General features: G+C 45.0%; 1 protein-coding gene across 1 annotated transcript in view; it reads right to left on the bottom strand.

The window, feature by feature from the left end:
- Positions 1-23,764, bottom strand: part of LOC135216419 (probable cleavage and polyadenylation specificity factor subunit 2) — a 217,622-nt gene that overhangs the window by 156,246 nt on the left and 37,612 nt on the right. The gene's annotated exons all lie outside the window — the stretch shown is intronic.

Here is a 23,764-nt window from a genome sequence, read left to right as displayed (position 1 = left end):
GGTGGGCCTTTAATTGTATATATCTGCCAGGTAAGTATGTATGAAACTTTTATTGTAACATAACAATATCATTTTCATACAATCAACTTACCTGTCAGATATATACATAGCTGATTGGCACCCTTCGGTGGAGGGTAAGAGACAGCTACTATATGGAATAGACAGGTAAACAACATATGTTGTAGGTATAAATAAAACCTTGGTTCCTACCTGATAGGTGGTAGACTTGGTGGGTGTTTGCCCAGGCCAGTAGTCTGCATCACCTCAAGAAACTTTAGCGAGATATGTGATCTATGGCCAAGAGTTCTTGTGGGTCTGCCGATGGGGTCTTACCCACTTACTCAGCAGAGCCTAAAAGGACTTTGTCAATGGGTGCTGATCCACTTATATGACAATACACCTTATGAAGGAGCACACAACCAATCCCGACCACCTGATCCTAACCATGTGTTAGAACTAAGGATTGTTACGAGTTATCCCCGAACTCGTCACAACAACCGTAACTCAAAAACCACTACGCACACATACATAATTTTTTCAAAAAAAAATTATACTCAACTAATTGGATATGACGAGAATTCTATTATGAAACAACATAGACGGCCGCCCGTGCGAGCCTGAATCCTCTATTGTTCGAAGAGATTCTCGACCATATCCAAACAGAAGAACAGTATATACATTTTTAAGGATTGGTGTCGGCTCCCGTACCCAGAATCGTATCTGCCGATACGATAGGACCTAGAGGAGGAAAAGCCAACTTCTCATACGTCACACGCACGTCTTCATTTCAAGTAATGAGATGCAAATACTGAGTTGCATACTCCAATATGTCGTATCTAAAATGTTTTTAAGCGGACATATCTTATAAAACGAGAGAGAGAGTCGCAACACCGCTCGTACTTCATGAGCTTTTACCCTCAGAAAGTTGTAATTGTTCGTCCGGACAGACCTTGTGAGCGTCCGTAATGACGTTTTATTTTACAAAGAACGCTAGAGCATTCTTTGACATCAGTCTTAGTGGGGTCTTTTACCGCGCACCAAAGACCTTGTCTAGAGCCTCCCAACTGACGTTCCTCTGAAGATAGAACTTCAGAGCTCTAACAGGGCATAGAGACCTCTCTGCTTCTCTGCCTACGAGACTAGACATTCCTTTGATTTCGAATGACCTAGGCCAGGGATTCGTGGGATTCTCGTTTTTTCGCTAAAAACAGAGTCTTAAACGAGCAAATCGCCGAGCTCTCCCTTGAATCTACTTTATCCTGCAGAGCTTGTAACTCACTAATTCTTTTTGCCGTCGCTAACGATAAAAGAAATAGGCATTTTCTAGTTACGTCTCTAAATGATGCCTGATGCGGAGGCTCGAATCTATCCGAAGACAGATATTTGAGGACTACGTCCAAGTTCCAGTTCGGAGGTACTGGTTCCTTAGACTTTGAAGTCTCAAAAGATCTTATGAGATCGTGGAGATCTTTGTTATTTGCCAGATCTAAACCTCTGTTCCTGAATACAGCCGAGAGCATACTCCTGTATCCCTTTATTGTGGATACGGCTAGATGCGATTTTACTCTCAGGAATAGCAAGAAATCAGCAATTTCCGCTATAGAGGTAGAGGAGGAGGACAACTTCTTGGCTCTACACCACCTTCTAAAGACCTCCCACTTCGACTGGTATACTTTCGTAGTGGAGGTTCTGCGAGCTCTCGCGATCGCGCTTGCCACTTCGCGAGAAAAAGCTCTCGCTCTGACAAGTCTTTCGATAGTCGAAAGGCAGTCAGAGCGAGAGCGGGGAGGTTTTGATGGTACCTCTTGAAGTGTGTGGTTGTTTGAGAAGATCCGTCACTTTCTGGTAGGGATCTTGGAAAGTAATTACGATCCACTCTACCACCTCCGTGAACCATTCCTGGGCCGGCCAAAAGGGGGCTATTAAAGTCATCCTCGTCTCTTTTGACGCCACAAACTTTTTCAATACTAACCCACAGGATTTTGAATGGGGGAAAAGCGTACACGTCCACTCGAGACCAGTTTAGCAGGAAGGCGTCTACCATAATTGCTCTTGGGTCTTCCACGACCGAGCAAAACACTGGGAGCCTTTTGAAATGTATGTTGCGAAGAGGTCCACATGAGGAGTTCCCCACAGAGACCAGAGATCGCGACACACTTCCTCGTGCAGAGTCCATTCTGTATGAAGGACCTGGTTCCTCCTGCTGAGCCTGTCCGCCCTCACATTCCTTACTCCCTGTACGAACCTTGTCAGCAGGGAGATGTTCTGTGAGACGTCCAAAGTAATAGGTCCCTCGTGAGTTCGTAAAGGAACGAGGAGTGTGTCCCCTCCCTGTTTCCGAATGTAGGCAAGTGCGGTGGTGTTGTCCACGTTTACTTGTACTACCTTGTCTCTCACCAGAGGTTCTAGGCTCTTCAAAGCCAGGTGTACGGCGAAAGAGTCTCTTGCAATTTATGTGCCAGGACACCTGTGCTGGTTCCCAGGTGCCTGACACTTCCTCCGAGCCTAATGTCGCTCCCCAACCCGTCTCCGACGCGTCGGAGAACAACACTAGGTCTGGGTTCTGTGATCGTTAGAGAGATCCCTTTTGTTCTCTTCCAGAGGCAGCACCACCACTGTAGGTGTGCCTTTACCTCCACTGGAATGGGAAAAACGTCCGACAGTTGTCCGTTTTTCCAGCTCCAAGACTTCTTGAGGAAGAATTGAAGTGGACGGATATGAAGTCTTCCGAGAGGGAAGAATTGTTCCAGCGAGGAAAAGCGTCCCCAGAAGGCTCAACCATTCCCTCGCTGACGTTTGCTGCTTCTCAAGAAGAAAGAGATTATCCTCAAACCTTTTGCGGTTCTCTCTTGCGAAGGAAAAACTCGAAAACCCCGAGAATCCATCCAGAATCCCCAGATAGACTAGGTCTTGTCTGGGGGTCATCTGAGACTTCTCGAGGTTCACAAAGCAATCCCAACGCCTTGGTCAAATCCAGAGTTAACTTTAGGTCCTCCAAACACTGTCTCTCCGATCTGGACCCTGATGAGCCAGTCGTCTAGGTACATCGAGACATTCACTCCTTTGAGATGAAGAAAGCTCGCCACAGTTCCTCATCAGGCTTGTGAAGACCTGAGGAGCTGTGGACAGGCCGAAACACAAGGCTCTGAACTGAAAGATCCTTCCCCCCGTCATGAAACGGAGGTACTTCTTCGACGAAGGGTGGATCGGGACGTGAAAGTAGGCGTCTTGGAGATATAGAGGGACACCATCCAATCTCCTTGTCGTAATGACGCTAGAACTGAAGCAGAAGTCTCCATGGAGAACTTCTCCTTCTGAAACAAATTTGTTCAGAGCGCTGACGTCTAGTACTGGTCTCCCAGCCTCCCGAGGCTTTCGCCACTAGAAAAAGGCGATTGTAAAACCCCGGGGAGTTTGATCCAGTACTAGTTCACTGCACTCTTGTGTCCCACATTTGTTCCACCATCGATCGAAGAGTATCCCTCAGCACAGGATCCTTGTACTTGGCTGATAGTTCCTTGGTATTGACGTTTAGGGGCGGAGGTATCAGGAAAGGGATACGATATCCCTTCCTTATGATATTTAGTGAAGACGCGTCTGCGTCTATCAGTGTCCAGGCTTCCACGAATTCCAGGAGCCTGGCACCTACTGGTGCTTGGAGGAGAAATGTTTCATTTGCCCTTTTTAAAGGGGACGAAAGGCGGACCTACCTCTTCTCTCTGGAGCCTTCCTTCTTGCGGATGGGTTCTGGAGATCGGACCACCTCGAAAGGGCTGCCTAGAAGTGCTAGGTTCTTTCTTGTCCGACATAAAGCAGGTTTCTTCTTCCTAGCTGACTGCGTCAGAAGAGCCTGTGTCGCCTTCTCAGTTTAAAGAGTGAGCTACGGTCCTTCACTAACTTAGAAGGGAACAAATAGTCCGAAAGAGGTGCATATAGTAGAGCTGCCCTCTGCGCATGCGAGACTGCCTTGTTAAGAAGGCGCCATACACTGTCCTTTTCTTCAAAAGACCTGCTCCAAATAATGCAGAGACTTCCAAAGATCCATCCTGTACTGCTTTGTCGATGCACGACAAAATGCATAACAGGGCTTCAGGTTCGATTCCCTGCGAATCGTGAGCTTTCTTGGACATCACCCCAAGGGACCAATCTAAGAAGTTGAAGACTTCCAATACATGGAAAAGTCCCTTGAGGAGATGATCCAGTTCCGAATACTCCATGTAATGCGAGCAGAATTAAGACTTGGACGCCTTGAAGCGGTCAAAAATAACGTCGAAAACTTCGAAAAGTTGCTCATGTAGTAGAAGGGAGAGCGATACCCATATCCTCCCCCGTCTTGTACCATATGCCTCTTTTCCCAGCTAACCTTGCTGGAGGCATGCAAAATACTGTCCTGACTAAGTCTTTCTTCGACTTCATCCAGGCGTCTAAGGCGTGTAAAGCCCGCTTCATCGAGATGGTGGGCTTCATCTCTTCAGAAAAGACGAAGGCTTCTTCGCCTTCGCACTCAAAAAAAGCTGAGCGCGGAGAAGGAGGAGCAAGCCGGAGTCACTCGTCTCCGTATTCCTCCAGAAGCAGGGTAGTCAACACCTTTATAGTTGGACAAGCCCTCTCTTCCATGATCGTCATCATCCAGAGTTTTGTTCGAACTCGTGATAAATCCTGAGTTTCTATTCTCCTTTCAGAACTTTCCTCTTCTGGGGGAGGGGGGACAAACAAAATCCTGATCGGAGAGGGGCTAAGGGAATGAAAGTCTTTCCTTTTTCCCGTTCTGATCGACTTGGAAGGAGTCACAACCATGCGGCTTCTCTCGCGCTTTAGGTAAGACGTCTTGTACTTGACGCTTCCCGCTCTCCGAGACGTCATGTATGACGTCTCTTGTTGACGTTTAGATGACGCTTCGCGTCTGGAAGACGCTTCGCTCTCTAAGGGCTTCCTACTCGGCGTCACAATCTTGGACGGAGCGTCACGTCTAATTTCCTCTTGATTTGACGCTTCACTTCTAAAAAAGACGTCTTCCGAGGCAGGTGCGAGAGGACGAGACTTCTTAATTGGAATGCGTCAGCGCACTCCTTCACCCGACGGGGGGGCGCTAAACTCCCCACAAGAGATGACAGTTGTTCCTGAACCGCCAGAATGATCTTTCTTGACGCTTCTCCTACGTCTAGTGCTGACGCCTCTCGTCATCACTCGGGGGGGAAGAAGCATGATGGGGTACTTCCTCATAAGCGTCAGATGACGTTGACGCCACCTTCGCCTTCTTAATAGCAGACGGGGCGTCATCCGAGAAGCGCTCCGGGCTTGAATCAATGTCTTGCTTCATATGACGCTTCAGCGGTCTCGATAAGTTCGACTCCTTCACCCTCGTTTAGGTGAGGGGAGAGGGAGGAGGACGAGAAAACACTCGCGAAGGACGCTTTTTTCTATAGCGCCCTTGAGCTGGCTGCCATGAAGCAAAGCTAGCTGAAGGGACGTCTGACCTTGGGGATTCCCACGACCTCCTTAAGGCTTTCGACTTTCCTTCTCCTCTGGGCATGTGAGCTTGAAGAGGTCTAGGCCTGGGAGCGCCGCAGGGACGATCAAACGCCCCCTCCACAACACTGATAGGGCTCACTTCACTAAAATGTTCACTATCACTAGCCTTACCTTTCGAGTCGCCATCTTGGACTTCATGTCTCGAATAGTCGCTTTCAGATTGGCGACTTTCTGATGCCGAATCCGAAAAGACACTCTGAGAATGAGATTTATAGGGAGAATCTACAGTAGTAGGGTTAGAATTATCATTGAAAGGCTCAATAGGCCTTGAATTCACACCTTTCAGTCTTCTAACTCTATCCCTCTCTAACTTCTTCAAATAAGAAGTCAAAGTCTTCCATTCTTCTGCATTTCAAACCCTCGCATTCCTTACAAGTGTTAATAGCAGAACACTGCACCCCCCTACATTTACGGCATACAGTGTGAGGATCAACCGAAGCTTTCGGTATCCTCCCCCTGCAGACCTACATTCACACACATTGCTCACACTCACATTAGAATCAGACATACTGAGAAAAATCCAAAAGCAGTTATTCCAAAACAGTCCACAGTAGCGAATGCCAAAACACGATCCAAATACGTCACCAAAAACCGAAAAACGTTGATCAAATGTTGAAAAAAGAATCCAAGTCAGGAGGTAATAACAACAATGTTGATACCACCGGCGACAGAGAAAATATGATAGAAAACGGGGATGGTTCCTAGTCCTGCCGCCCAGGGCAGGCCGGTAGATCACCTGACCTACCTGTAGCGAGTGGCGCGAAATTGAATTTCTGTCAGGACGACGGAGTCTTAGCTATGTATATATCTGACAGGTAAGTTGATTGTATGAAATGCTAATTCGTTCCAAGCCCTACAAAAACACCACAGTAAATTTTATAATAAAGCTAAATTGACCAATAAACAATGAAATACAACAAATTGGATCATTTAATACCTAACATAATCTATACTGTACCTGTAAATGAAAGGTAGTATTGTGTACATGTGGTACAAGAAATACTGTACGTATATATGTAGTAAAATGTGGAACCTTACCTTTTGAGTGAGGTGATCTCTGAAAGTGGCACCAGAGGAGGAGGACAAATGGCAGAAAACATGAACACTTAACTTTACCAAGCACATTAACAAATGGCAGAAAACATTAACAATTAACTTTACAAAAAACTTGAAATTAAATTTCTTTTTTGTCTTTCTGATTTTTACATTTTTTTTTTACTTTTTTATGCTTTACGGTTTTTACAAAATTTCAATTTCTTCACCACTTTCAAATTTCTGTTTTTTCATATCACTTGGCTCTTCCTGTTTGCTTATTACTACTAAAGGCCTCTTTAAAAAAATAACTATCCAAGGAAGATTGCTTCTGCCTGCTTTTCACAATGCTCCTGAAACGACTCAGGCAAACGTCATCGAACTCCGCAAGCATACGACCTGTGTAAGCCTTTTTGGGATGTCTCTTTTCTACAAATAATTGCACTTTATGAAAAGCAGCTAGAGCATCCTTAATTTCTGCCGTTGTCATAGGGTCGTCGTCCTCCTCCTTGCCACTGCTAGAAACTCTTCTTGAACGATGTTATGTTGCATGGCCTCCAACTCCTTCAGGTCATCCGTCGTAAGCTCTTCTTGGTGCTCCTCGAGGTCATTGATGTCACCCTTGTCGACGACCAGCCCCATGGACTTGCCGAGTGCAACGATCTTGTCAAGATCTGGTTGCGAACAGTTTCAGGATCGTCAACTGTTTCTGAATCTGCATCAGCTTCGCCCACGTTGAATCACTCGAAGTCTCGGGCGGATACGGCATCAGGCCAGTGTTTCCTCCACGAAGAATTCAAGGTTTGCCTCGAAACCTCCTGCCAAGCCTGATCGATGAGTTGGATGCATATCACGATATCGAAATGCTCCTTCCAAAATTCACGCAAGGTGAGGTTTGTGGTATCGGTGATGTCGAAACATCTCTTGAAAAGATGTTTTTTGTATACAGCTTCTTGAAGTTCGATATCACTTGCTGGTCCATGGGCTGGAGGAGATGGGTGGTGTTAGGCGGAAGATAAAGCACCTTGATAAAAGAATACTCCGCTAGGATATCTTCCTCGAGGCCAGGAGGGTGAGCAGGGGCATTGTCCAACAACAGCAGACATTTCAGAGGGAGGTGCTTCTCTTTCAAGAATTTCTTCACTGTCGGGCTGAAACACAGATTTACCCACTCTGTGAACAAAAGTCTCGTTACCCAGGCTTTCGCATTAGCCCTCCACATCACCGGAAGCTTCTCCTTTAGCACTTTGTGGGCCTTCAAGGCTCAAAGAGTCTCGGAATGATACGCAAGTAGGGGCCTGACCTTACAATCCCCACTGGCGTTGGAACAAAGTGCGAGCGTAAGCCTGTCTTTCATAGGCTTATGCCCAGGTAGCTTCTTCTCTTCCTGCGTGATATACGTCCGACGAGGCATTTTTTTCCAAAAAAGGCCAGTCTCGTCACAGTTGAAAACTTGCTGAGAACTGTAGCCTTCCTTGATCGTCATCTCGTCGAACGTCTTAATAAAGGCTTCGGCCGCTTTTGTGTCAGAGCTGGCAGCCTCCCCACCGAATGGATGCCAGTCCGTTTACGGAATTTATCAAACAACCCCCGAGAAGCCTTGAAGTCTTGGGTTGCCGTCGATGTCCCTTCTCCTCCGTCGTCTTCGGCCTGGGCAATCAGATCATCAAAAATAGCGCTGGCCTTCTGGCAGATTGCCGTCTTGGTTATCGTATCGCCAGCGATTTCTTTGTTTTTAATCCATACAAGAAGCAGCCTCTCCATCTCATGATGCACGTGGCTCCTCTTGTTGGACAAAATAGTCACGTCCTTGGAAGGTGTAGCTACTTTGATGGCTTCCTTCTGCTTAAGGATGCTGCCTATCGTCGATGGATTTCGGCTGTATTCCTTAGTGATCACACTCAACCGCATGCCAGCGTCATACTTCTTAATTATCTCCATCTTCGTCTCCATTCTTGGGACCCATGGCTAATTAAGTTAATTCAGTTCACACACAACATGATAAAGTATAAAAGTAGAAAGCGAAATCACTAACACGAATTTACGTTAACAAACGAAATATGTATAGAGTATGTGAACGAACGAATTCCGCGTGGGTACGATAACGCTGATGTGACGAAATGGTTGAAGAACGCCTTTACGTACAGGGATGATGGGAAAGATGCTGACCAACAGGAGAGCAGGATCTTACAGCAGTGACTAGCATCAGGAACCAATGGGAGAGCGGGAGGATGGTGGCGAGTCTACTCAGTTGGTGGCGCGCGAGTTTTAAAATTGTTCTCGGCGGTCCAGGCAAATCTCGGACTTTACGGTACACCCTTTCGCAACCTGAATTATTTTTGTATATAGAACCAAAAAACTCTTCATCTTTGCTTTTGTAACTTGGATTTTTCGTAAGTAGGGACTTTCGTATGTTGAGGTTCCACTGTAATGATTTTGAGAATAAAAATTTGCCAGCATAGCAACAATGCTTGTTGTTTCCTTACCTTGTAAGAGAGCTGCTGCAGGAAGATACTGCCTCTGGTTAGTGCTCATCTTACTTTGTAGAAGCTAGGCAGTCTACCCGTGGGTTGCCTGCTGCATGACTGGGTGCTTTAAGCAAAGGACATTTCCAATCACCAATAAAACATAAAATTTTGCCCTTGTCCTAGGTGCAGTACCATCACAAAAGACAACCAGACAATGAGGAATATTACCTACACCAAATAATAAAAAACACCAACACCTATACGTTAAAAAATAAACTGGAGGGTACCCAAATACAAAGTACCCCCAGGCTCCATTAAGACTCAATGACCTATCACAGGTTGAAGAGACAGGATGGAAGGAATATTTCCTACATTCCCTCTCCCAATACATACCATGCCAGCCACCGACACAGGGCCTAAGATACTGCAATTGTTACAAATGGTTTCCATTTCCTTCAAGTAGTGGGACACAAACACTGACTTGCATTTCCAGTACATACATTGCTTGAAGAATTGAGGAGAGGAAGAGATTGTGCTTGAAAGCTAATGAAATAGCTATAGCTCTAATAGTATTGTAAGCTCTGACTAGAAACACTGGCAATAGATCTTCACCAATCTGAGAATGAGCTTCTCGAATAAGATCCCTTAGGAAAAAAGAGAAGGGGTAGAGTCGGGTCTTTGACCAAACACCATAGGTTACTGGACGGTCCTCATAACTTTTCAGTCCAGTGCAGAAAAAAACTTCAATGCTCTTAAGCGGCAAATCGTGGGATTTTACTGACTTTTTTGGCAGTCGCCATGGGTACCAAAAATAGGGATTTTTGATAGCGTAACACTGTCTTGTCCTAAAGGTTGATCTAGAGCTCCATGGTGACCAGATTAATGTCAAAGAATTCTCTTAACTGGTCTTAGTGTGTGTAAAAAACCTTAAACCATTGTTTTTCGCCAGTACTCGTTGGCGCTAGTGATTAAGGATAGTTAGCTCTGAGAGTTTCGTTCTTCGCTTATAGATGTCATTACCGAAGTTCATTGAAATTTCCAACTTGAAAGTTGAGTATCTCATTTCAACTTCCAGCTAAAAATATCTAAGTTTAGACTGTGGAACAATGAGTTTAATGTACCTTGAACCGGCTTTATCGTTGTACATGTCATCGCTTATTACAATTTGCGATCGTTAGCTGTTTGTAGAAGCGGAAGTATTTTTGGAGAATTTATCATTCTATTTGTTAGTTTTATCTAAAGAAACCTTCCACAATTATCAATATTAATACTAGATAATCTGTTCAGATAACAATGTCGGCATTAGACTACCAGGCAGTAGCTTACAAACTATGTTGATTCAGTGAGAATATGTTGGCTAGACTGTAGTAGGTATTGTCTGTAGCCTATAACCTATATCACTTGGTCCTGGCACTTTTGGAGGGCTAATAAAGCAGCCTTGAGTTCCAGGATATTGATGTGAAAGTGCTTGTCGTGTTGATTCAACACTCCTGCAGTCAGCAACTCCTCCACATGTGCGCCCCAACCCTCACTCCATGCATCTGAGAACATAAGCATGTCTGGAGGGGGAGTGTGCATCTCCACTCCTATTAAGAGGTTCCTGTTGTCTAACCACCAGGCTAAATCCTTCCTCACTTTCTCTGTTAGAGGGATGAAGAAGGATTGAGGATCCCGAGCCTGTGACCAACACTCCTTTAGTCTCCACTGAAGAGACTGCAGGTGAACACCCATGAGGGACTAGCTTCTCTAGTGACGACAGGTGACCGATCACGACTTGCCAAAGCTGAGCTGGCTGTTCCTGTCGAGACCGAAACAGTTGAACTGCCTTCCTAAAACTTGCTGATTCTTGAGTCTGTGGGGAAGACTTGTGCTGCTACAGTATCTATCAGCCTGCCCAGGTATTTTATCCTCTGCTTGGGAATGAGATCCGACTTCTTGAAATTTATCAGAATCCCTACATCACAACAAAAATTGAAAAGTCGATCCCTGTCCTGTAGCAACTGCGAGAGCGAGCTTGCCACGACTAGCCAGTCATCAAGATATCTCAAGAGTGGGCCCAAGCCGACACCAAGGTGAACACTCTCGTGAACACCTGAGGGGTGGTTGAAAGTCCGAAGCAAAGTGCCCTGAATTGGAACACCGTCCCCTCGAGGATAAAGCGTGGGTACTTCCTGGAAGACTGATGGATGGGTATTTGAAAATACACATCCTTAAGATCCACCGAAAGCATGAAGTCATTCTCCCTGATAGAGGCGAGAACGGAACGTGCCATCTCCATCGTGAACTGAGTCTGGCAAACAAATTGGTTCAAGGGAAAGAGATCTATCATTGGTCTCCAAGCCCCCATAGCCTTCTCCACCAGGAAGAGTCACCTGTAGAATTCAGGTGATGGATCTTGTATGACTTCCACAGCTCCTTTGCTTAGCATTGATAGCACTTCTTCCTTGAGTACCAGATCCTTGACAGAACCAGGGATGTAAGTTCAAAGTTAGACTGGGCTGTTAGTGAAGGGTGGCCTTGTCTCGAAGGGCAGGAGATATCCCTCCCAAAGGACATCCACCACCCAGGTCTCAGCTCCATAGCGCTGCCATGTTCCCCAATGGTTCGACAGGCATCCCCCCACTAATGGTTCCCCCTGGTCGCTTTGCCCCTTCTGGTGTATCCCAAGGAGGTTGAATGGACAGATGAGGAAGATCTGACATTCCCATTCAGTCTGCTAGCAGAATAAGCAGACAGAGTGGGCAGTGAACGATCACCAACCCACGTTGATGATCGGCTCGCAGGTCTACAGGAGTGTTCTCCCAGTGGAGAAACATTCCCCTGAGAGCAGAAATGATGCTCTCGCCTGTCAGGAGAACAGCTACCCAGCACCCATACCATCCGGCACCGATCGGGCGGAATATAGTGTTCACCCACGTGACGAGAGTGGGTACCGTCCTCACAAGACATCACAGTCCCCAAAGAAGCCGAAACCTCTTGAGAAGACTGAATGGGAGACCACCTACCAGTCTCGCCGTGTGCATGGTCCTGCGGGAGTGTCACGTCACCCCTGGGAAGTGAGCAATCGCTATGCGAACAATCATCAGCAAGGTGTGAAACACCTGAGCAATTCACCCCTTCCCTCCGCACCGCGCTCAAGTTGTGACAGTGAGCGGACTCGGCGTCACTGACTCTAGCTGCACACTCATTGGAAGATGTATGTGCACTAGGGGGAACTCGCAAACGAGAACCTGAGACGGTCCTGGTCCTAGAGGCAGAACCTCTCAGACTAGGTGCAGACACACCTGCTAAACCATTAACTTCTGTGGTCCCCGACCCATGTGCCCCTGGGGGCGACGAGGTGGTTCCTGTTCCCGAAGGAACGGGAGGACCAGCGGAGGCCCACCTGTCTCACCAGAGCGGCAAGAAAGTCCCTTAGAAATCCCAAACCGAGACTTCTTCGGGGGGGGGGGAGCCTTCTTCTTCCTTGGGGGAGGAGCCTCAGAAGAAGTGGAGGAGGCGGCAGCCAACAACGACGAAGACAAGGAGGAAGATGACGACACCTTTCGCTTCTTCTTGGACTTCATCGCCAGCTTCCTTAGATACCCCATCCAGGGTGCCACTGAAGTGGCTGCCAAAGCAGCAGGCTCCAGGGCAGTTGGGACCGGGGGCACCGACACCACAGCAGCACCCACACAGTCAGGGACCGGGGCAGCAACAGGCATGGGCACAGAGACAGGTGGAAGATCCAATGGGGATGGTCTCTGGGGCTGATCTTATGTAGCTGGGGAAAAGAGGATTGCACAACCTGGAGGAGGAGGAGGCAGAAATGGATCTGTCCTCAAGGAATGTGGCACCAACGACACGACCACTGATGGCATTATCATAGTACAGTGGTACCTCGAGATATGAAATTAATCTGTTCCGAGGCAGCCTTCGTATCATGAGTTTTTCGTATCTTGAACCGCATTTTACATGTAAAATGGCTAATCTGTTCCAAGCCCTCCAAAAACACTCCAGTAAATTTCATAATAAAGCTAAATTGACCTATAAACAATGAAATATTACAACAATTTGGACCATTCAATACCGAACTTAATACGTACTGCTAATATGTACTATATAGTACCTGTAAATAAAGTGTATTAGTGTACATGGTATACAAGAAATACTGTATGTACATACGTACATATGTAGTAAAATGTGGAAGCTTACCTTTTGAGTGAGGCTACCTCCGAAAGTGGCAACAGAGGAGGAAGACAAACGGCAGATACGTACACTTAACTTTACGAAACACATAAAAAGATGTCGGGAAAACATAAACTAAACTTTACGAAACACATTAACAAAACTGTAACACTAAACTTTACAAAAAACTTAAAATTAAATTTTTTTTTCTTTTTTTTATTTTTACATTTTTTTTTTACTTTTTTATACTTAACATTTTTTTTTTTTGTTAAACAAAATTTCAACTTCTTCACCATATTCAACTTTCTGTTTTTTTTTGTAGTATCACTTGGTTCTTCCTTTTTGCTTACTCCTACTAAAGGCCTCTAAGAAATAACTATTCAAGGAAGACTGCTTCTGCCTGCTTTTGACAATGTTCCTGAAACGACTCAGGCAAACATCATCGAACTCCGCAAGCATACGACCAGTGTAAGCCTTTTCGGGGTGTCTCTTTTCTATGAATGATTGCACTTTATGAAAAGCAGCTAGAGCATCCTTAATTTCTGCTGTTGTCATAGAGTCGTCGTCCTCCTCCTCGCCGCTGCTAGAGAACTCTTCTTGAACGACGTTATGTTGCATGGCCTCCAACTCCTTCAGGTCATCCGTCGTAAGCTCTTCTTGGTGCTCCTCGAGAAGGTCATTGATGTCGTCCTTGTCGACGACCAGCCCCATGGACTTGCCGAATGCAATGATCTCGTCAAGATCTGGTTGCAAAACAGTTTCAGGATCGTCAACTGTTCCTGAATCTGCAGCACCACGTCAAATCCCTCTAAGTCTTGGGCGGATACGGCATCAGGCCAGAGTTTCCTACACGAGGAATTCAAGGTTTGCCTCGAAACCTCCTGCCAAGCTTGGTCGATGAGTAGGATGCATATCACAACATCGAAATGCTCCTTCCAAAATTCATGGAAGGTGAGATTTGTGGTATTGGTGATGTCAAAACATCTCTTGAAAAGATGTTTCGTATACAGCTTCTTGAAGTTCAATATCACTTGCTGGTCTATGGGTTGGAGGAGAGGGGTGGTGTTAGGCGGAAGATAAAGAAACTTGATAAAAGAATACTCCGCAAGGATATCTTCCTCGAGGCCAGGAGGATGATCAGGGGCATTGCCCAACAACAGCAGACATTTCAGAGGGAGGCGCTTCTCTTCCAAGAATTTCTTCACTGTTGGGCTGAAACACAGATTTACCCACCCGGTGAACAAAAGTCTTGTTAGCCAGGCTTTTGCATTAGCCCTCCACATCACTGGAAGCTTCTCCTTAAGAACTTTGTGGGCCTTGAATGCTCGAGGAGTCTCCGAATGATACACAAGTAGGGGCTTCATCTTGCAATCCCCACTGGTGTTGGAACAAAGTGCAAGCGTAAGCCTGTCTTTCGTAGGCTTATGCCCGGGTAGCTTCTTCTCTTCCTGCGTGATGTATGTCCGACGAGGCATTTTTTTCCAAAAAAGGCCAGTCTCATCACAGTTGAAGACTTGCTGAGAACTGTTGCTTTCGTTGAGTCATCTCATCGAACATCTTAACAAAGGCTTGGGCCACTTTCGTGTCCGAGCTGGCCGCCTCCCCATGCCGCACCACCGAATGGATGCCAGTCCGTTTACGGAATTTTTCGAACCACCCATGAGAAGCCTTGAACTCTGGGGTTGGCGTCGATGTCCCTTCTCCTCCGTCCTCTTCGGCCTGGGCAATCAAATCGGTGAAAATAGCGCTGGCCTTATGGCAGATTGCCGTCTCCGTTATCATATTGCCAGCGATTTCTTTGTCTTTTATCCAGACAAGAAGCAGCCTTTCCATTTCATCGTGGACGTGGATCCTCTTGCTGGACAAAATAGTCACACCCTTGGAAGGTGTAGCTGCTTTGATGACATCCTTCTGCTTAAGGATGGTGCCTATTGTCGACGGATTTCGGCTGTATTCCTTGGCGATCACACTCAATTGCATACCAGCTTCATACTTTTTAATTATCTCCATCTTCGTCTCCAAAGAAAGCATCCTCTTCTTTCCGTGAACTTCAATTTTCTTGGGACCCATGACTACGTATATACTGTACGTAATTATGTTATGTAGTACTATACGTATGTAGTAAAGTTCTCACACAACACGATATAAAGTATACTACAACGAAATCACTAATGAATTTACATTAATAAACGAAATCATATAGAACGAACGAATTCTGTGTGCTTACGATACCGATAATGCCGCGAAGTGGCCGAAAGAGCACGCCACTACGTAGATGCAAGGAGGATGAAGGATTAGTCACCAATGGAGTCGTCGGGGCGTATAACCCTCCAACGAAGCCTTGGAAGACTTCCCCCGAGATTGTTTCATTCCCTTGTATCTCCCCAACTGCTCCGCCGACCAAGAGACACAAGTCTCACAAGGGTTATTTACTGAACACTCATGCCCTCGGCATTTTGAGCAAATGGTGTGAGGGTCCACCTCAATTTTGGACCTAAAGCCACAACACTTCTTGCCCCCCAACTCCAGGGCAACCGCATTGTGAAAATGTGGGGGCGATAGGGCTTATTTGATTCCCGAGTTTACATAATTCAATAATTATTAAGCAAACAAAACACAAACATTCAACAGAAAAACACAGAAAGATCTCAGTTTGTTCTCATACGACAAAGATGGGCAGAGACTGAGAGTACGTCTGCACACGGTGGCTGAAAGCAAAGAGGAATGTTTACGTCCAGTCAAGCAGGACTCCCGACTATCCGACAAACAGTTACTGCCTAACTACCTTGTTGTTATTTTTTTACAACCGATTTCCAGCCTACACTGAAAGTAATTCCTTATGTAAATGACTGAGGGTTTGTATTACGTGTAGGAACAAATAGAGTTAGCATGCTCAGAAAATGGCAGCTCAAACAGTCTTCATGTCCTTCCTTGATTTAAGCAAGGCTTCAATGCCTGTAGGGGTCATTGAAGATGGAGTTTCAGTCCTCTTAGAAAGATTACTGTACTCACAAAAGAGATCAATAACCTCCGTGTAGGAAGAAACTCTTGACTCTCCTAATCCTCTGTATCATGCATCGAAGTTTGAAGTCCTGAAGTAAAAAGAAGAGAAAGATCCCTCACTTCCTCTGGCCACTGGAGAGCTCCTCCTCAAAGGGCAAACATCATCTCTTCCCCTCGAAGTATCATGTCCTCAAACGAAGGAACACATAGTACATGCTTTAGTCCCCTACTGAGAAGAATCGCATATACGGACATGCGATGACAAACGACATATGTGAGACCTTCTGGGAGGAGAAGCAAGATACCTCCGCCTTGATGAGTCACAACTACTGACTATGGAAGGCAAACAAAGAACATAGGACCTCCTGGGAGAATGAGACAAGGAATGCCTTGGTTTCTTGGAAATTGGAGAAAGCCCACCTCTCACAATCATGAAAGGCTATAGAGGCACGTCCATCAACAACCTCACGGGGTCACCTGAAACACATCCATGGACATGCGCAACAGGAAAGGAAATTCTGGAACTAGCAGGCAAACACGGCTCCAATCAAGAAGAAAAACACCTCGGTCTAGATGCAACCAGACTTCTAACCAGAGGGACCACCACCTTAAAATTCTTGACTAGAGCCTTGTCATCCATATGGCAAACTCAAACAGATTGAGGAGATGTAGAACAAATGAGAGTGTTCTGAGAAGGGCAAAGATCATCTTCCACAGGCACATGAATGAGAGAGGACCACGTCTACGTACGTGAAGGGGAGACTCGCATCTGTGTGGGGAAGGAGATGACACACTCAGGCTTCCATAAGGCAAAGGAACAAAGTCCTCAATCCTCCAACATCTAACTCCAGATCGAGGAGGGGGGAGATGAAGGTGAAAAAGACGATGAAGCCAAAGATGATAATAAGAACATAGAAGACAAAGATGGAGATCTACGCCATCCTCTTATGGGTACTAAAGTACCTCGCCGTTTCCTCTAATGGGTACTACCGTTTGTCCATCACAGTCTGCATGAAAACCTCAGATGGATTGGTAACTATGGAAGATGACGTCAAGGGGGAAGCTGGATGTGACATCGCGGCAACAGCCGGGAAGGTGACGTCATTGGTACTGATGCCACAGGCAGAGACAATGCTGGGAGTGACATCACAGCATGCGTTGGACTCTTAGCCCGAGTTGATGGCCTCACTGACAGCAAGATAGAGGGCGACCCAGAATGAGGCACAGTTAACAATGGCATCCCGCTAGGCAGCAGCACATGCGACTCAAAGTAGTGGAGAAAGGGAGCTGCTGCTGGAAGGCATGCAGACGTGAAATGGGACAACAGGCCCTCCAAAGAGGGGACTCTGGGAAGGCGCAAGGAGGGCAACACACAAGATGCCATCTTGTGCGAATCGGACCCTGAAACAAAGGAATAAGATGGTGCTGCCTCCTCCCGCCCTGAATGGACCACATCTCCCCCGAGAGAGAGGGGGCAGTATTAAACAAAAAATCACCCAGACAAACTCCTAACACTTCCAAAGACAAGTCAATGATAGAAAAAGGAGACAAGGCATCAATGAATGAGGCAGCAAAAGGAATAAGTCTCGAAGCAGAAACATCCACTTGAGGAGGAGGGAATCCTTCCCAAGATGGATGCATCGACATCCTACAATGCTCCCTCTTCTTGAAGAAATTCTTCCACTGCACAACAGGCCAGGAACGACACGCTGGGCATGAATTGGTTACATTACCAAAATTAGCACGACACCTACTGCAAGTTGTATGAGGGTCAGTCAAAGTGGAAGCTAGGAAGCGTGAGCATGGGAATCCTGGAAGGCCAGGACATGTGTGTTAACACCCATGCAACTTCTTAGATCCAATGGAGGAATCCATAACTGACCACAAAGACACCCAAAAACACAAGAAAGCAGGAAGGAATCACAGGCTATTGAATAAACTGGCTTGGGAGGAGGAGAGCAAAAGCGAACAAGGCAGTTGAAGAAAGACTTAATGCGTCACAGGGTTCAAGCATGGTCGGTGACCATTCTCCACCTCTTCTAGGCTTTTGATGCCAGATGTCACAGAGTTCCTTGCATATACAAGTTTTTAGTTTTTAACTGATTTCCAGCTGGCACCAGAAGATTTATCCTACTATTAAGACCAAAGTTTTGTTCTGCATATGAACAATTATTAATACACATCTTTTTCACTGAGAAATATTCACTAATTACTGTATTTTCATGTTATTTTCATGATAAATGCACTGTCAATCAACTGGAGGACAAGAGTAATGATGGCTCTAAAATTTAAAAAACAAAAGATGTGCAAAAAAACAATTAATCATAACAGGAAGTAATTATTTCTTATGTTCCATCACCCAACCATTTCTCTCTAAAAAGTCTGATCAAATCCACCTTGTAGAGAGCGAGAAAAAAACAAAAAAATCTATGATGGTTACAGACCATGGACCAGATTCAACAGCAAGGTATACAAATATATTTTTAGTCACTACCAGCATATGATTATTAATGAGCCATTTAACCCTTTAACGCCGATTGGACGTATTAAACATCGATATAAATTGTCTGTTGGGTGCCGATTGGACGTATGGTATGTCGATATAAAAAAAGTTTTTTTTTTAAATTAGCGGAAAAATAGTTATAGGCCTACTAGGCGAAAACTTTTGAATCATGCACCTTACCCACGCGCACAAGCGCAAATTTCTTTCCTCTCACACTAAAAAGTATCAGCGAAACATCTCAGAGATTATTTCGTTACTTTGATATAATTTTTGCACCATTTTATATTAGCTGTTACATGGAGTATTATATATGAAAATGTGTGCAATTTTATGTAGAATACAACAAAAAACCACTCATGGTTGTAGCTTTTATCAGTTTTGAAATATTTTCATAAAAATAACGATAAGTGCCAAAATTTAAAGCTTCGGTCAAATTTGACTCTATCGAAATGGTCGAAAAACGCAATTGTAAGCTAAAACTCTTATATTCTAGTAATATTCAATCATTTACCTTCATTTTGCAACAAATTGGAAGTCTCTAGCAGAATATTTCAATTTATGGTGAATTTATGAAAAAAACTGTTTCCTTGCATCCACGCAGTAACTCTTCCGAAAAAAACAGAAATTTTTTTGTCCGATTGTCGTAATGTTTGCACCATTTTAAATTAGCCGTTACATAAAGTTTTATATATGGAAATGTGTGCAATTTCATGTAGAATACAACAAAAAACCACTCATGGTTGTCGCTTCTGACGCAACCTCCACAACAGCCCCAGCCATCAACCTCCTTCGCTGTCTCGCCGGCCTATAACGCGGCTTTTGAGGCTCAGTCCTTTCAGCCGTTCAATAGGTTCGCCAGAGGTAGCCGGGCCAGAAGTGCCTTCCGCCAAAGAGGAGCCGGAAGGGCTGCCAACAGGGGCAGGGGTTTCCGAGGAGCACGCGGAGGCCGCCCATCGGCAAACCAGAAGTGAGAGTCTCAAGGTAGGAGGGAGGCTGTACCTCTTCCGTCAAAGGTGGGGGTTCAGCCCTTGGGCTCAGAGCATTGTGACCAAAGGTCTGGGATGGAGTTGGCTTCAAAGTCCTCCTCCATCCAACAGCTTCTATCAAAAACCCACAGTGGAATTGATAGAGTATACCCAAGATCTTCTTCTCAAAGGTGTAGTATCAAGGGTCAAGAATTTAAAGTTTCAAGGACGCTTGTTCAGTGTGCCGAAGAAAGGCTCAGAAAAGCGAAGAATTCTCCTAGACTTGTTCCATCTACACTCATTCATTCTTTGCGACAAGTTCAGGATGCTGACCGTTTCGCAGGTACGGACTTTACTTCCCCGTGGGGCCGTCACAACCTCTATAGATCTTACAGATGCCTACTATCATGTTCCAATAGCCAGACACTTCCGCCCCTTTCTAGGCTTTCTAGGCCATTCGGGCTCAACATTGCACCCAGAATTTTCACAAAGTTGGCGGAAGCAGTCATCCAAGAATTGAGGAAGGAAGGAAAAATGTTAGTGGCCTATCTAGACGATTGGCTTATATGGGCAAAGAACCCCGAGGAATGCCAAAAAGCGACGGTCATGGTAATCAAATTCCTGGAACACTTAGGGTTTCAAATAAACAAGACCAAGTCCGGGCTAACACCGGAATCATGCTTCCAATGGATAGGCCTGCAGTGGGACTTGAGATCCCATACTCTATCAATCCCGCCGTTGAAAAGAAAAGAAATAGCCAAGTCCACAAGGCAGTTTCCAAAACACGTCCAGACCTCCCAGAGGAACCAAGAGAGAATCTTAGGCTCACTCCAATTTGCTTCAGTCACGGACATCCTTCTGAAAGCCAGGCTGATGGACATAAACCGGGTCTGGCGTTCAAGAGCAAACCGCAGGTCCCGGGACAAACTAGCTTCCATCCCAGCGATTCTACGAAAACGTCTCTGTCCATGGACGGAGGTCAAGAACTTGTCAAGAGCAGTACCTCTCCAGTTTCCCCCGCCATCATTAGTGATCCACACGGACGCTTCACTAAGCGGCTGGGGCGGGTACTCACAGTACAAAAAGGTCCAGGGAACCTGGTCCTTAATATTTCGCCAGCTGCATATCAATGTACTGGAAGCCATGGCAGTATTTCTCACTCTCAAGAGGCTCCAGCCTCCCAAGAAAATACATGTCAAGCTGGTTCTAGACAGCGCAGTAGTAGTCCACTGCATAAACAGGGGCGGATCCAAGTCAAGCCACCTGAATCATGTACTGATAGCCATTTTTACCTTGGCAGACAAGAACAGATGGCACCTGTCAGCCACCCACCTAGGCGGGGTAAGGAACGTGGTAGCAGATGCTCTATCACGCTCCGCTCCACTGGAGTCGGAGTGGACCTTAGACAAGGAGTCATTCAAATGGATCTGTCATAAGGTCCCGGGGCTTCAGGTAGACCTCTTCACCACGGAGTCAAATCACCAACTCCCTTGTTATGTGGCTCCCAACCTGGACCCTCTGGCCTATGCCACGGACGCTATGGCTCTGGATTGGAACGTGGAAGAAGATTTATCTGTTTCCTCCAGTGAATCTTCTTCTGAAAGTACTGGACAAGCTCAGAACGTTCAAAGGACGCGTTGCTTTAGTAGCCCCCAATTGGCCCAAAAGCAATTGGTTTCCCCTACTTCTAGAATTGGGACTCCGGCCTCAGCGGATTCCCAATCCCAAACTGACTAAGTTAGTACAAACGCGGACTGTGTCCGCTTCCTCAAGAATTCAGAAAGCCCTAACTTAATGGATTTTATGAAGTTTGCAGCACAAAGGGATGCTAACATCGATCCCCAAAATATCAAATTCTTAGAATCTGATAAAAGGGAATCCATGACATTGCATCAGTATGACTTGGCCGTTAAGAAATTGGCTTTGTTCCTCAAGGGTTCAAAAGCACAAACCATGACCACAAATTTGGCCATAACTTTCTTCAGGACATTGTTCGAGAAAGGCCTAGCAGCAAGCACAATTACCACTACCAAATTGGCTCTTAAAAAGATCTTTCAATTTGGTTTTAACATAGATCTGACAGATTCTTATTTCTCCTCTATTCCAAAGGCTTGCGCTAGACTCAGACCCTCTAAGAGACCTAAGCCAGTCTCATGGTTTTTAAATGATGTCCTTAAATTGACCTCACAAATCAATAATGACTCTTGTGAATATATAGCTCTTTTAAGGAAAACGTTATTCCTAATAAGTTTGGCCTCAGGAGCTAGAATTTCAGAGCTGTCGGCTCTTTCAAGGGATCCAGGTCTCATTGAATTCCTTCCCTCAGGAGAACTTCTCCTTTCTCCAGATCGTCAATTTTTAGCCAAAAACGAAGATCCACAAGAAAGGTGGGCCCCTTGGAAAATCGTACCTCTTCCACAGGACCAGTCATTGTGTCCAGTCAACATCCTAAAAGCCTACTTGAGTAGGACTACCCTGATATCCTCAGGCCCATTATTTGTTAGGGAGAAAGGTGGTACAATTTCCTTAAAAGGAATTAGGCAACAAATTTCGTATTTCATAAAACAGGCCAGCCTGGAGTCTTTCCCAAGGGCTCATGATGTTAGGGCAGTTGCCACCTCCATCAATTACTTTCAACATATGAACTTTGACGATCTTAAGAAATACACAGGCTGGAAATCTCCGACAGTATTTAAACGGCACTATTTGAAGTCCTTAAAGTCCTTAAATTCTCTGCAGTGGCAGCTGGAAACAGTTTACCCTGACACTGCTTGAAATATGCTTTCTTAACCTTATCTCTGTAGCTCTTTCTCTTCTGCCTGCCTCACTAGCACCCTTACTTAGCTCGGTTGTCTGTATATTTTACCTTGGATGTAGTTGTACATATGATGGATACTGGATATTGTTGCTTTATGTTTGCGCTTAGTTCCCTCGTTGTTTTGTATATCCTTACCATATCTGTTGCTATGGTTTTATGTTCTTATCATTAAGTTACTTTAAGGTCTATTAAAATGCATTGTTTCTGTATGTTTTTGTCACTTTGTTGTAATCTTAAGTTCTATATTATAGCAACTAACCTTACTTGTGTTTTAATTTACCTATTTTTACAGTATTTTACTATATTTGTGCATAACTTTCCAAGCTTGGTGGGGCCAATTCTCTGGCACTATTTCACGGAGCGACACAGGCTGAGCCCAGAAAAGGGATTTTGACGGAGGAAAAATCTATTTCTGGGCAATGACCTGTGTTGCCCAGTGAAATCCCACCCTCTTTTCACTTTTTTTCACTCTGTCTGGCCCAAGCTTGGGTGCTATCTTCAGGAATGATGCCAGAGACGCTAACTATAGTAGTAGCGGGTAGCGGGGCTTTAGTTCGGCTCCTCTGTAGATGGGGGATTTTGGCAGAGGAAGAAGCTAATTGGCAAGGGATCTCTGGTAGTGGTTTCCACTAGCTCTTTTTCTATACTGACACCTTTATTAAAAAGTGAGCGAGCCAGAATATTCTGGCACTATTGTTTCTCTTTTTTCTCTGGTATATATAGCAATATTTACGCCTTAGAAATGAGGATCAAGGATACATTTCACTGGGCGACACAGGTCATTGCCCAGAAATAGATTTTTCCTCCATCAAAATCCCTTTTTTCGTCCGATTGTCGTAATGTTTGCACCATTTTAAATTAGCTTTTACATAAAGTTTTATATATGAAAATGTGTGCAATTTCATGTAGAATATAACAAAAAACAACCTATGGTTGTAGCTTTTATCAGTTTTGAAATATTTACATATAAATAATGATATAGAAAAAATTCGTCCTTCGGTCAACTTTAACTCGACCCAAATGGTCGAAAACTGCAATTGTAAGGTACAACACTTACAGTCTTGTAAAATTCAATCAATTACCTTCATTTTGCAACAAACGGGAAGTCTCTAGCACAATATTTTGATTTATGGTGAATTTTTGAAACCAGCTTTTTTTTACATCTGCTCGTTACGAATTCCTGAATCATTTTGTGATAATATTTTCTCTGTGTTGCCTTGATCATTTTACAATATGTTATATACCAAAATGATTGCAATTTAGTGTACAATACAAC

Source organism: Macrobrachium nipponense, chromosome 6 (assembly GCF_015104395.2).
Source record: "Macrobrachium nipponense isolate FS-2020 chromosome 6, ASM1510439v2, whole genome shotgun sequence".
Taxonomy (NCBI): Eukaryota; Metazoa; Arthropoda; class Malacostraca; order Decapoda; family Palaemonidae; genus Macrobrachium; species Macrobrachium nipponense.
The sequence above is the reverse complement of the archived record's forward strand: the minus strand, read 5'-3'. Positions and strand labels throughout refer to the sequence as shown.